The sequence below is a fragment of the Oncorhynchus keta genome, chromosome 13, assembly GCF_023373465.1.
Source record: "Oncorhynchus keta strain PuntledgeMale-10-30-2019 chromosome 13, Oket_V2, whole genome shotgun sequence".
Lineage (NCBI taxonomy): Eukaryota > Metazoa > Chordata > Actinopteri > Salmoniformes > Salmonidae > Oncorhynchus > Oncorhynchus keta.
This window is the reverse complement of record NC_068433.1, coordinates 28,935,010-28,950,114: the sequence shown is the minus strand read 5'-3', so window position 1 is coordinate 28,950,114 and position 15,105 is coordinate 28,935,010.

Below are 15,105 nucleotides of genomic sequence, written 5' to 3'. Positions count from 1 at the left end.
ACATAATTTACAAATTAAGCATTTGTGTTTAGTGAGTCTGCCAGATCAGAGGCAGTAGGGATGACCAGGGATGTTCTCTTGATAAGTGTGTGAATTTAACCATTTTCCTGTACTGCTCAGCATTCAAAATGTAACGAGTACTTTTGGGATTCAGAGAAAATGTATGGAGTAAACATTTGATTATTTTCATTAGGAATGTAAAAATAGAAATAGTAAAGTACAAATACCCCCCAAAACTACTTAAATAGTATTTTAAAGTATTTGTACTTAAGTACTTTACACCACAGACAAATCTTTACATGTAAGGCAAGGTTACTCATCTTGCAAGCATAGTCAAAAAAATATTAAATACAGAGAGAGAGAGAGAGAGAGAGAGAGAGAGAGAGAGAGAGAGAGAGAGAGAGAGAGAGAGAGAGAGAGAGAGAGAGACACAGAGAGAGAGAGAGAGAGAGAGAGAGAGAGAGAGAGAGAGAGAGAGAGAGAGAGAGAGAGAGAGAGAGAGAGAGAGAGAGAGAGAGAGAGAGAGATAGAGACAGAGAGAGAGTGAGAGATAGAGAGAGAGAGAGAGAGAGAGAGAGAGAGACAGAGAGAGGGGGGGGGGGGAGGGAGAGAGGGAGGGAAAACACACAATAATTCCCTTAGAGGCCAATGCACTCTGCTGCCTGCGTGTCTGTACTCTGGCCTCTGCCTGCTAATGTCAGGTCCAGTAATTAACATTTATCAGTCTCTGAGTAAGACCTTTCCCCGCGAGGGGAGAGTGATGTCTTACCTGCACTTCTCTTTTCCCTCCACCGCTCTATGTTCTCACACTATGGTCATTATAATGGCAGGCAGTCAGAGGGAGAGCTCAGATCAAGACTAAACTGCCACCTGCAGTAATTATCTACTGTAAGACAGGTAACAATGACTATATGGTGTAAACCCCACATCCATTACATCTAATGTGTGGGTGTGAACATGAAAATAATACAAATAAAAAGTAGGACCGGGTGAGATCCCCCTCCTCATCAATGTGATTTTATTCCTGCATCTGGGTCTGGAAAACGCTGAGTGGTAAGGCAATGGGTAAATATGTTTAATTTAAGTTGACAGACATCTTATTACGTCATTGATGTAACACCTTGAGACTCCCATACAGCCTCCCATTGAAGGGCATTAGCTTTGGCAGAGGGATGCAGGGATCATAAGCACATTGATAGGCTTCCCGTAGAGTGGCCAACTACTGTGGGTTAAAGAGTAGTACTGATGAGTTGATAAGTCACAAGGACACATTATGCCATCAGAGGCTGAAAGAACCAAAGCTGATATTACTGATATGGTAGTGTTCCTGCATTATGAATATAAATCACTTCATTTTGTTCATGCCAAAAAGCTCTTTACCAGGAAAAGGAACAGCATGCCAGGATGGGCAGACAGCTTTTTGAACCGGTAGAATATATCTGAATTAGAGGCACAATCTAAGACTAGAGACAATGCAAACGTTCATTAGTTTGAGCCATATCAACGTTTATACCCAAAGACGCAACTTAACCGTGACATAGCATAATCATGCAAATGATCATCCGTGTGGAATCAGGAAGGACAGTAATAATGTCCATTTGTTGTTTTGCCCATTTCACCATCATCCCAGGGTATCAGGTTTCAGGTATGACCCAGATGCAGACAGTGTTGAAGAAACAAAAGTGTATTTCTAGTACAGGGGCAGGCAAACGACAGGTCAAAGGCAGGCAGAGGTCAGTTATCCAGGGAGGGTGCAAAATGTCCAGAATGGCAGGCAGGTTCAGGGTCAGGGCAGGCAGAAAGGTCAAAACTGGGAAGGACTAGAAAACAGGAGCAAGAACAGACAGGAGCAAGGGAACAAAAGCTGGTAGGTTTCACGAAAAAATACGAACTGGCAACAAACAGACAGAGTACACTGGTAAAAATACAAGGGATAATAGGGAAGATGGGCGACACCTGGAGGGGGGTGGAGACAAGATCAATCACGATCGAGACAGATCAGGGTGTGAAAGACCCCCCTCCCCCAGGGGCGCATACCTGGTTGACCAGGGTGGCAGCGTTGGAAATCTACAGTGAGGCCTGGGTTCAGTATGTCCCTAGCGGGGACCCAGCACCTCTCTTCCGAGACAAAACCCTCCCAGTCAACCAGGTACTGGAACCCCCTGCCCGAGGTCGAAACCTTCCTGGAAACAGGAGACAAAGGACTGTGAGACATGGGTTTAACTCTGGACACATGAAAGGTGGGATGTATACGGAGTGTACGGGACAACAAAAGACGAACAGCAGAGGGGCTAATGACCGTGGAGATGGGAAAAGGGCCGATAAACCAGGGAGAGAGTTTGTGGGACCCGGAGAGGGGCAGATCCCGGGTGGACAGCCATACCTTCTGCCCGAGACAATACCAGGGAACCGGGGTCCGGTGGAAATACGCTTGTCGTCTATACCTGGAGGTGGTCTTGAGGAGGGCCGACCGGGCTCTCCTCCATGTACGACGACAGCGGCGGACAAACATCTGGGCCGAAGGTATGCTGACCTCATCTTCTTGCTCAGGGAAGAGCGGGGGCTGATACCCCAGGGAACACTCAAAGGGTGATAGGCCCGTGGCAGGGAAGGGTGTTGCGGGCACATTCGGCACACACATGCTGCTGGCTCCAGGTGGTGGGGTTGGCGGTGCAGAGTAGTCTCTAGGTCTTGGTTGGCTTGCTCCGACTGGCTATTGTACTGGGGGTGGAACCCGGAGGACAGGCTGTCCGACCCGTGACAAAGTCCAGGGAGATGTGAGATCAGGGACGATGAGGGACAGGCAGAGGTTGGAGGAGACCAGCTGGAGCTTGCCGAGGAGTCTTGATCTGTGCTCAGACCGTGCAAGCAACAATGAATGTGGAGATGTCAGGAGCCATGGTAGGCCACCAAAAGAGTTGTTGCACAAAAGCCAGGGTCTGATGGGAGCCCATGTGGCTGGGAACGCTGCACCTCACGAACATGCTTCCCTATACCCCAGCTAAGTGTGCTGTCGCCAGACACGAGGGGAGTAGGATGGTCTCAGGTTCTGGGGTAGTAACCGTGGGGCTATAGCGGCGTGACATCGCATCCAGCTTGACATTCTTGGATCGAGAAACTCACGATTCCGATTGAGGCAGTGGGAGAATAAAGCGCTGGGATGCAACTTGAGTTCCAGGGGAGACCACTGGGACAGGACAGCCCCCACTCCGACATCCGAAGCATATGCCTCCATCACGACCTGGCGGGACGGGTCAGGATGAAGCTAAATGGGAGGTCTGCTGAAGCGGTGTTTGAGATCCCAGATCGCACGGTCAGCAGCTGAGGACCACATAAACAGAACTTTTGAGTGCAGACAGGGGGAGCCCAGAGTGCTGTAGCCCTGGATAAAGCAGCGATAAACATTGGCGAACTTAGGAAACATTGCAGTTGTATTCTGGACATAGGCTGGGGCCAATCCACCACTATTCTCATCTTCCCAGGATCCATCTTGACACGCCCTGCAGCGATGATAACCAGAAAGGAGATGGTGGAGCGATGGAATTCGCACTTCACTGCTTTTACAAAAAGTTGGTTCTCCAGGAGGCGTTGGAGAACCTGTCAGACGTGAAGCACGTGTTCTTGGGTGGAGCGGGAGAAAACTAGGATGTCATCAAGGTAGACGAAGATGAACTGGTACAACATGTCGCAGAGAACATCATTAACCAAAGCCTGGAACACGTCAGGGTCGTTGGTAAGGCCAAATGGCACTAGTCACCGCTGGCCGTGTTGAAGGCAATCTTCCACTCGTCCCCTTCCATTATCCACACCAGGTGGTAGGAATTCCATAGATCCAGCTTGGAGAACACGGTAGCCCCTGGGGCGGCTTGAAGGTCGAGGAGATGAGAGGTAGCGGGTAGCAGTTCTTCACCATAATGTCGTTGAGACCTCGGTGGCCGATGCACGGGCGCAGGGTTTTGTCCTTCTTCTCCACAAGGAAGAACCCTGCGCCGGCAGGGAATGCAGAAGGACGGATTAACCCTGCAGTCCTCAATGTAGGTCTCCATAGCCTTGGACTCCGGACCCGACACAGAGTACAGTCATCCCCGGGGCGGAGTGGTGTCTGGGAGAAGGTCAATCCCGCAGTCATAGTCTGCTCACTTCTGTTGCTGGACACACACGTAGAGGGCTAACCTAATTGAGGCCAGCAGGACTCTAAGCATAGGAATATGTTTATTTTATTTGCCGTCATGTAAAAATAACTAACCTTAGTGGCATAAGCTAATCAATAGGGTGCCTCTGCATCCAGAGTTTAATGTGTGTCTGACCTGTAGGGCCTCTGGCTTTGTCTCTCAAAATGAGAGAAGGTGGGTCCATTAGCAACACTTATAAAGGTGTGTTTTAGTGGAGAGAAAATACTAATCACCACTGTCATTTAAGCCTCAATATTAACATTGATGAATCATGTGGCCAGACTTGTTCCCTAGAGGCTGAGACGTTGCCAGACAGTTTCAATTAAAAATGGCCGATGAATCATTGTCATGAAGTCAATCTCTGAGTCATTAAAGGAAGCCCTGCCATTAGTAGTTTTATGGCATAAAGGATCACCAGCCATTCATCTGAGAGTCATTATCATGCCCATCACATCACACACACAGTTACAAAGCCTCTCCAATGGTGAGGGGTGGACAGCTACCTGTCATATGAATTGATAACCCTTACAAATGCCATAACTGTCAGTCCATTTAATACCCCTGACACATTTGAAAATGTTTCCTTTTCGGCTGGATTGGCTATAACAACCACAATGACGCCCATTTTTACTCTTGTAAAACTGCAAAGAGGTGCTGGGAATGCCAATGGTCCAGAGGATATCCGCAAGGTCACCTACCTGAACTTGCATGACATGACACGTCCTTGTGCTCTCTCCCAGCTTGGATAGAAAGTTGTGAGTAAAACCAGTCGATCAATGCCAAATAATACAGTCCGTCCAACACTAGCTGACTAAGATTTGTTTCATTATGTAGTGTACTAGCTATATAGCTATAGCTATAGCTATATAGCTATATACCGTATTAAGCTGCTATTTTTTAAATGTTTAAATCCCTACGGTGAAGCATGGTGGTGGCAGCATCATGCTGTGGGGATATTTTTCAACGGCAGGGACTGGGAGACTATTATGGAACAAGGGAAAGATGAGCAAAGTACAGAAAGATCCTTGAAGGAAACCTGCTCCAGAGTGCTCAGGACGTCAGGTTCACCTTCCAACAGGACAATGACCCTAAGCACACAGCCAGGACAATGCTGGAGTGGCTTTGGAACAAGTCTCTGAATGTCCTTAAGTAGCCCAGCCAGAGCCCGGACATGAACCTGATTGAACATCTCTGGAGAGACTTAAAATTAGCTGTGCAGCAACGATCCCCATCCAACCTGACAGAGCTTGAGAGGATCTGCAGAGAAGAATGGGAGAAACTCCCCAAATACAGGTGTGCCAAGCTTGTAGCGTCATACCCAAGAAGACTCAAGGCTGTAATCGCTGCCAAAGGTGCAATAATAAAGCACTGAGTAAATGGACTGAATATTTATGTAAATGTAAGATTTCAGTTTTTTTATGATTTACACATTTGCTAAAAATTCATAAAACCTGTTTTTGCATTGTCATTATGGGTATTGTGTGTAGATTGTTGTGGGGAAAAACTATTGAATTAATTTAAAATAAGGCTGTAACGTAACAAAATGTGGAAAAAGTCAAGGGGTCTGAATACTTTTACGAATGCACTGTATCAATGAATTGGAGACACGAGTACAGTATGCAGCACCAAGCACTACTGGATGCAGAAATCAAATGTCTAATGTTTTCAGATGATCTGGTGCTTCTGTCCCCAACCAAGGAGGGCCTAGAGCAGCACCTACAGTTAAGTCGGAAGTTTACATACATTTAGGTTGGAGTCATTAAAACTCGTTTTTCAACCACTCCACAAATTTCTTGTTAACAAACTATAGTTTTGGCAAGTCGGATAGGACATCTACTTTGTGCATGACACAAGTAATTATTTCCAACAATTGTTTACAGACAGATTATTTCACTTATAATTCACTGCATCACAATTCCAGTGGTTCAGAAGATTACATACACAAAGCTGACTGTGCCTTTAAACAGCTTGGAAATTTCCAGAAAATTATGTCATGGTTTTAGAAGCTTCTGATAGGCTAATTTACATTATTTGAGTCAATTGGTGGTGTACCTGTGGATGTATTTCAAGGCCTACCTTCAAACTCCATGCCTTTTTGCTTGACATCACGGGAAAATCAAAGGAAATCAGCCAAGACATCAGAAAATAAACTGTAGACCTCCACAAGTCTGGTTCATCCTTGGGAGCAATTTCCAAACACCTGAAGGTACTACAAACAATAGTACGCAAGTATAAACATCATGGGACCAGGCAGCCGCCATACCGCTCAGGAAGGAGATGCGTTCTGTCTCCTAGAGATTATCATACTTTGGTGTGAAAAGTGCAAATCAATCCCAGAACAACAGCAAAGGACCTTGTGAAGACACTGGAGGAAACAGGTACAAAAGTATCTATATCCACAGTAAAACAAGTCCTATATCGACATATCCTGAAAGGTCTCTCAGCAAGGAAGAAGCCACTGCTCCAAAACCGCCATAATAAAGCCAGACAACGGTTTCCAACTGCACATGGGGACAAAGGTCATACTTTTTGGAGAAATGTCCCCTGGTCTGATGAAACAAAAATTATCATCATTTTGAAATGGAACTGTTTGGCCATAATGACCATCGTTATGTTTGGAGGAAAAAGGGGGAGGCTTGCAAGCCGAAGAACACCATCCCAACCTTGAAGCACAGGGGTGGCAGCGTCATGTTGTGGGAGTGCTTTGCTGCAGGAGGGACTGGTGAACTTCACAAAATAGATGACATCACGAGGAAGAAAATGATGTGGCTATATTGAAGCAACATCTCAAGACATCAGTCGGGAAGTTAAAGCTTGGTCGCAAATGGGTCTTCCAAACGGACAATGACCCCAAGCATACTTCCAAAGTTGCGGCAAAATGGCTTAAGGACAACAAAGTCAAGGTATTGGGGTGGCCATCACAAAGCCCTGACCTCGATCCTATAGAAAATTTGTGGGCAGAACTGGAAAAAACGTGTGCGAGCAAGGAGGCCTACAAACCTGACTCAGTTACACCAGCTCTGTCAGGAGGATTGGGCCAAAATTCACCCAAATGATTGTGGGAAGCTTTAAGAAGGCTACCCGAAACATTTGACCCAAGTTAAACAATTTATAGGCAATGCTACCAAATACTAATTGAGTGTATGTAAACTTCTGACCCACTGGGAATGTGATGAAATAAATAAAAGCTGAAATAAATCGTTCTCTCTACTATTATTCAGACATTTCACATTCTTAAAATAAAGTGGTGATCCTAACTGACCTAAGACAGGGAATTTTTACTAGGATTACATGTCAGGAATTGTGAAAAACTGAGTTTAAATATATTTGGCTAAGGTGTATGTAAACTTCCAACTTCAACTGTAGATCTTCTGCAAGAATTCTCTCAGACTTGGGCCCTGACAGTGAATCTCAGTAAGGCAAAGATAATGGTGTTCCAAAAAAAGTCCAGTAGCCAGGACAATAAATACAAATTATATCTAGACACCATTGCCTTAGAGCACAAAAGTAATTATACCTACCTCGGCCTAAACCTCAACACCACAGGTAACATCCACAAGGATGTGAATGATCTAAGAGACAAGGCAAGAAGGGCCTCCTATTCCATCAAAAGGAACATAAAACTCAACATCCAATTAGCATCTGTCTAAAAAATATACTTTGTGTATAATGCAAAATCTCAAACATTGCATGCAGTGCAGGATTAGGACTATACCTGCTAGTTATCAAAATCCAGAAAAGAGCTGTTAAATTCTACAATCACCTAAAAGAAAGCGATGCCCACACATTCCACCACAAAGCCCTGACCTGTTACAGAGAGATTAACCTAGAGACGAGACCTCTCAACCAGTGGGTTCCAGGAGACCAACACAATTAGACCCAATCAAATTATGAGAAAGCAAAAAGATAACTATGACACAATGGAAAGAATCAACCAAATAAAACTGAGCAAATTGGAATGCTATCTGGCCCTAAACAGAGTACACAGTTTCAGAATACTTGATTGGCCACTGTGACTGACCCACGTATTTCCCACAGATCACACAGACCCACAAAGAATTTGAAAACAAATCAAACATTGATAAACTCCCATATCTCTTAGCTGAAATCATGTGCAATCATAGCAGCAAGATGTGTGGCCTGTAGCCATGAGAAATGGGCAACAAGTGGTGCACAAACAACATTGTAAATACCACCAATATTGATCTGTTTATGTATCCTACCCCACTATTCATACTATAACTAATTGCACATTTCTAAAACACTGTAGATAGCTGATAATAACACTTGAAATGTGTATAATTTTCATTGTGTTCATTTCTAAAGGTGTTTTAATTTATATCGTTTTTGTTTCTTCACACTTTTGTTTAATTTCACTTGCTTTCGCCATGTAAACATATGTTTCCCATGACAATAAAGCCCTTTTGAATTGAGAGAGGGAGAGAGAAAGAGAGAGAAAGAGAACGAGAGAGAGATAGAGAGAGAACTGGATGTATTGTTCATCATACTTAAGAGAGTAACATCTCCTACAGAGCTGAGAAGTGTTTTGATATACAGTGTCTTCAGAAAGTATTCATACCCCTTGATTTATTCCACATTTCGTTGCGTTACAGCCTGAATTAAAAATTGATTACATTTTTAAAAATCTTACCCATCTACACACAATACTCCATATTAAAAATGAAAACATGTTTAGAAATGTTTGCTAATTTATTGAAAATCAAAATGAAATACATAAATATCTCATAAGTATTCACACTCCTGAGTCAATACATGTTACAATTACCTTTGGCAGTGATTACATCTGTGAGTCTTTCTGGGTAAATCTCTAAGAACTTTGCACACCTGGATTGTACAATGTTTACCCATTATTATTTTCAAAATTCTTCAAGCTCTGTCAAATAGTTTGTTGATCATTGCTAGACAACCATTTTCAAGTCTTGTCATAGATTTTAAAGCAAATTTAAGTCAAAACTGTAACTCGGCCACTTGCTCTTTAGATTATTATCCTGCTGAAAGGTGAATTCATCTCCCAGTGTCTGGTGGAAAGCAGACTGGACCAGGTTTTCCCATAGGATTTTGCCTGTGCTTAGCTCCATTCCGTTTCTTTATTACCCTGGAAAACTCCCCTGTCCTTGGCGATTACAAGCATACCCATAACATGATGCAGCCACTACAATGCTTGAAAATATTTGCCCCAAATATAACACTTTGGATTCAGGAGAAAAAGTGTATTACTTTGCCACATGTTTTTGCAGTTTTACTTTAGTGCCCTGTTGCAAGCAGGATGCATGTTTTGGAATATTTGTATTATCTACAGGCTTCATTCTTTTCACTCTGTCAATTAAAGTAGCATTGTGGAGTAACTACATTGTTGACTTTACAGATAATCATATGTATGGGGTACAGAGATAAGGTAGTGATTGAAAAATGATGTTAAACATTATTACCTCACACAGAGTGAGTCCGTGCAACTCATTATGTGACTTGATAAGCAAATTCTTACTCCTGAACTTATTTAGGCTTGCCATAACAAAGTGGTTGAATACTTATTGAGTCAATACATTTCTGATTTTCATTTTGTGGGTCATTGTGTGTAGGCCGGTGACCAAAAAAAAATAATTTTAGCAATTTTTAGTTCTGGCTGTACCACAACAAAATGTGAAAAAAGTAAAGGGGGTAGAATACATTCTGAAGGCACTGTATAATCAAAGAGAAACCACTATTAAAAAAATAATAGAAAGTGAGAATATAGTTAACCTAATATGAAAAAGAAACATAAACTCTTACACAACCTTGTCAGCCATGTCTTTTTATGGGGTCAATTTGCTCTCTTTCAGTTTGATCTCACCTCACCCCAACGGAGATATCAAACCAATATGGTCAGACCTTTTAGGTGCAGAGGCCCAGAGTGCAGCCGTGAGTCCGGCTGAAGTGTTTACCCACTAGTGGCTGTATCTGTCAGGGTGACATATGAAGGCGCTTATCCCCCGTAGCTAGGAGAGCAGGGGGAAGCAGGGGGAGGAGGGGGATGCACAGGGAGGAGAGTGAGGCAGGGGGAGAAGGGGATACACAGGAGAGCAGAGTGGTGTCGAACTGCAGGCACAGCATGTTTATAATGAGGGGAACACCACACTACAGCAGTATATAAAGAAAAAGAGACTATCGCACATTAAGGTCTGAATGTTTTACCACAGGTAATAAAGACCCTCCTGGCAAATCAAATTCACAGAGAAAACACCATCCCTCCAGCAGTGACCACGACCAGTAAGAGAGTTGTTTTCCTCTAAAGCAGATTATCTTTTCTCCTTATGAGGGGCGATTATCACAACCACAGCACCCGTTATCTGAAAGTGTGTCTCTCGTCATGGTTTAAATATGAGTGTAATTGAGTTTTGGAGGTAGGCCTGCTTGATCTGCTAAAATGTGAATACATCTGCCCTTGATGTAGTAAGGGTAGTTCTCAGATGTTAAGGGGTGGGGGGATAGGGATTAGCTTTGGGTGTCTGAGTGGTATTTGGAGCATTAAAACAGGTCATATTATTGATCACGTCAAAGTCATCCCACTGTGCACAAACTGGTTGAATCAATGTTGTTTCAAGGTCATTTGTCAACGTATTGTGATGTGATGTCTACGTGGAAAATACATTGGATTTGAAAAAAACGTAAACTGTTGTTTGAGGTGTGACATTTCACCATGTTGAAATGGTAACCAAATTCCAACATAAACAAACTGTCACGTCCTGACCTTAGTTCCTTTTTTATGTCTCTATTTTAGTTTGGTCAGGGCGTGAGTTGGTGTGGGCATTCTATGTTTTTGTTCTATGTTTTGTATTTCTGGTTTTGGCCTGGTATGGTTCCCAATCAGAGGCAGCTGTCAATCGTTGTCTCTGATTGAGAACCATACTTAGGCAGACTGTTTTCCCACTATGGGTTGTGGGTAGTTGTTTTCTGTCTTTGTATTAGTTACCAGACGGAACTGTTTCGGTTGTTCTTTTTGTTTACTTTGTATTGTAGTGTTCTGTTCTGTTTAATAAAATGACGAACACTTACCACGCTGCATATTGGTCCGATCCTTCCTACTCCTCCTCAGAAGAGGAGGAAAACCGTTACACAAACCTTGTATAAAATACAGTGCATTTGGAAAGTATTCAGACCCCTTGACTTTTTCCACATTTTGTTTTGTTACAGCCGTATTCTAAAATGTATTAAATTGTTTTTTTACCTCATCAATCTACACACAATACTGAAATATCACATTTACAAGTATTCAGACCCTTTACTCAGTACCTTGTTGAAGCACCTTTGGCAGCAATTGCAGCCGTGAGTCTTCTTGGGTATGACGTTACAAACTTGGCACACGTGTATTTGGGGAGTTTTTCCCTGCAGATCCTCTCAAGCTCTGTTCAGTTGAACATTGCTGCACAGCTATTTTTGGTCTCAGAGACTTCAGAGATTCCGAGACTTGTCCCAAAGCCACTCTTGCATTGTCTTGGCTGTGTGCTTAAGTTCGTTAGCCTGTTGAAAAGTTAAACTTCACCCCAGTCTGAGGACCTGAGTGCTCTGGAGCAGGTTTTCATCAGGGATCTCTTTATACTTTGCTCGATCCTGACTAGTCTCCCAGTCCCGGCCGCTGAAAAACATCCCCACAGCATGATTCTGCCACCACCATGCTTCACCGTAGGGATGGTGCAAGGTTTCCTATACATGTGATGGTTGGCATTCATGCCAAAGAGTTCAATCTTGGTTTCATCAGACCAGAGAATGTTGTTTCTCTTGGTCTGAGTTCTTTTGGCAAACTCCAATCATGCTGTCATGTGCCTTTTACTGAGTAGTGTCTTCCGTCAGGCCACTCTACCATCAAGGCCATATTGGTGGAGTTGTGTAGAGATGGTTGTCCTTTTGGAAGGCCCTCCTATCTCCACAGAGAAACTCTGGAGCTCTGTCAGAGGTACCATCTGGTTCTTGTTCACCTACCTGACCAAAGCCCTTCTCTGCCAGTTGCTCAGTTTGGCCAGGAGGCCAGCCCTAGGAAGAGTCTTGGTGTTTCCAACTTCTTCCATTTAAGAATGATGGAGGCCACTGTGTTCTTGGGGACCTTCAATGCTGCAGAAATGTTTTGGTACCTTTCACCAGATCTGTGCAGTCATAGAATAATGAGCCAATTTTCAGACTTGAGTAAGAATAAAGATAATCTTAATAGAAAATTACTCAAATCAAAGTGAAAGTCATCAAGTAAAATATTACTTGAGTAAACGTCTAAAAGTATTTGGTTTTAAATATACTTAAGTATCAAAAGTTAAAGTAAAGTAGAAATCATTTGACATTAGTTATATTAAGCAAAGCAGACGGCACAATATTTATTTGTATTTTAAATTGACGGACATCCAGGGACATACTCTAACACCCAGACATCCACCAGATCAGAGGCGGTAGGGATGACCAGGAATCTTCTCTTGATAAGTGTGTGAATTGGACCATTTTCATTTCCGGCTAAGCATTTGAAATGTAACTAGTACTTTTGGGTGTCAGGGAAATTGTATGGAGTAAAAAGTATATTATTTTCTTTAGGAACGTAGTGGAGTAAAAGTAGAAGTTGGCAAACATATATATAGTAAAGTATAGCACATATACCTCCAACAACTACTTAAGTATTACATTAAAGTATGTTAACTTAAGTACTTTACACCACTGCAGGTTACCAAATGATGTTGCCAACTCAACCAAAAATCTAAGTTATCAACCAAAAATAAAAGTTAAAGAATGGGATTAAGTCAGTGGCTCAGATGGAACTATCCAAGTAGTAGTTACATCTCTTTTAAATTATGATTTGGTTGTGTTGTCAACCAAACTGTCACTCCCTGATCTGTTTCATTTGTCTTTGTGATTGTCTCCACTCCCCTCCAGGTGTCACCCATCTTCCCCATTATCCCCTGTGTATTTATGCCTGTGTTCTCTGTTTGCCTGTTGCCAGTTTGTCTTGTTTGTTCCAGTCAACCAGCGTTTTTGTCTCAGTTCCTGCTTGCTCTCTTTTCTCACCCTCGTGGTTTTGACCCTTGCCTGTCCTGACTCCGAGCCCACCTGGCTGCCCCTGAGCCTGCCTGCCGACCTGTACCTTTTCCCCCTTCTGGATTACCGACCTCTGCCTTACCCTGACCCTGCCTGCCGCCCGTTACCGTTGCCCCTCCTCTGGTTTACTGACCCCTGCCTGTCTTGACCTGTCTATTGCCTGCCCCTGTTGGAATGTTAAACTATTGTTTATTCAACGTGGTCTGCATTTGGGTCTTTCCTTCATACCTGATGCAAACACAATTCAATATTACTTTCGAAATACAGTAAAGAGCCTAAAGTTAAAGCTATTTTACAAACTAATGTAACATTTAACCTTAAAATGAGTAACACATCCATGACCACATCTTGAGTTTACTGTACCTATGCATTTCTTCTTATGTAATCATATAGCGCGTGCATGTTCAAGATAGCATGCATAGGTTGTAGCAGGTCTGCGGAGATCTTCACCTGTGCTGTAATCTGCGCAGAATCACAAACAGCATTGAACACTTGCACCATGTACTATTAATGTAATTTTAGCTGCAATGTAAGTAATTTGGTTCCGCTATAAGAGAAAGGACAGTGAGAACACATTAATCTGTTGTATAAATAAACAAAATATTTGACATTGTTTTCCCATTTGAACTTTATTGTGCTTTTAAGTGGTTGAAAGCGCAGCAATAGACATTTGGGTGACATCTAAACCAAAAATCAGACAGTTTTTACATTGGAATTTGGTTGTGCTTTTAGATGGTTGAAAGTGATAAAATTGGAAATTCAACTAACTGGCAGTCTTTTTGAGTAGGCGAATATACGTTGCATTCATTGATGAACATCTCAACCAAATATTATCCACGTTGAAATGACGTGGTGTGCAGAGTGAGATATACTGTAGCTTTTGTATTAACATGTCATTAAAACATTTCCATTGTTGTCTATAATACCAGCCTATCCCTGAGGAGCTTATTGTAATGCTCATCTGAAATCCAGCCTGGCCTATAACACTGAAGTGTGGCTGTAGTGTTGTGTTTACAGAGACCACTTCTCTCACACTATGAGCTCATCCTTTGCATGTTTACATGCACCCACAGCCTTATCACCATGACAAATACGAGGTGCAATCCACCACTTAGTTCAACCGCCCTGTCGGTAACACCTAATGACACCATTGCGTGTGATTAATTTAGCTCTGGAGGATTCAGGTCATTAAGAGTTGAATTCATTATGAGGTGCGTCCCTCTGAATGACAAGTGGAGGCCCTTAGGGAGCAGAATAAAATGGACTCCTTAAAAATTGAGCAAACATGGCCATAATCAGGTACTTTAATCTCTGCTCCAATCCTGTTGGACGTTATGGTAAATGTAATTTTTGTTTACCCTTTGATGCATGTAAAATTGGGGGAGGACGGATTCAATAAATTAATAAATACATAAAATCACAGCCTAAAGACCATCTGCTCAAAAACAATCTACAAATAGCCCTATCCATAGTCATTCAATATCAATACCACTGACTTTGGTCTCTCAAACCATTTCTCATGATAGGTATATGTTGAAATGGAAGGACGTACTGTACGCATCCTGCATATGAACATATGGCAGAAATGTATAGCCAAACATTTTTCAAGAAAGACACTCTTGGGTGTGAATGTAAGAGCTGTTCAATCAAAGGGTTTGTGTTTCTATGTCAGAGAGAAGGTTTCTGGCATTTCTTGGTGACTCCTTGCTGAGAGGGGTCATGGAAGACAGACTGGTCCGCTCTGCCGTGCTGCTGAAATTAATTGATGTCATCTCCTATGATTTTTTGTGGGGTGCCTAGCGTCTCCAGTCAGGAATATTTCATGGACAAGACCCCATTTCCATTATCCCCACCTGCTGAGTGG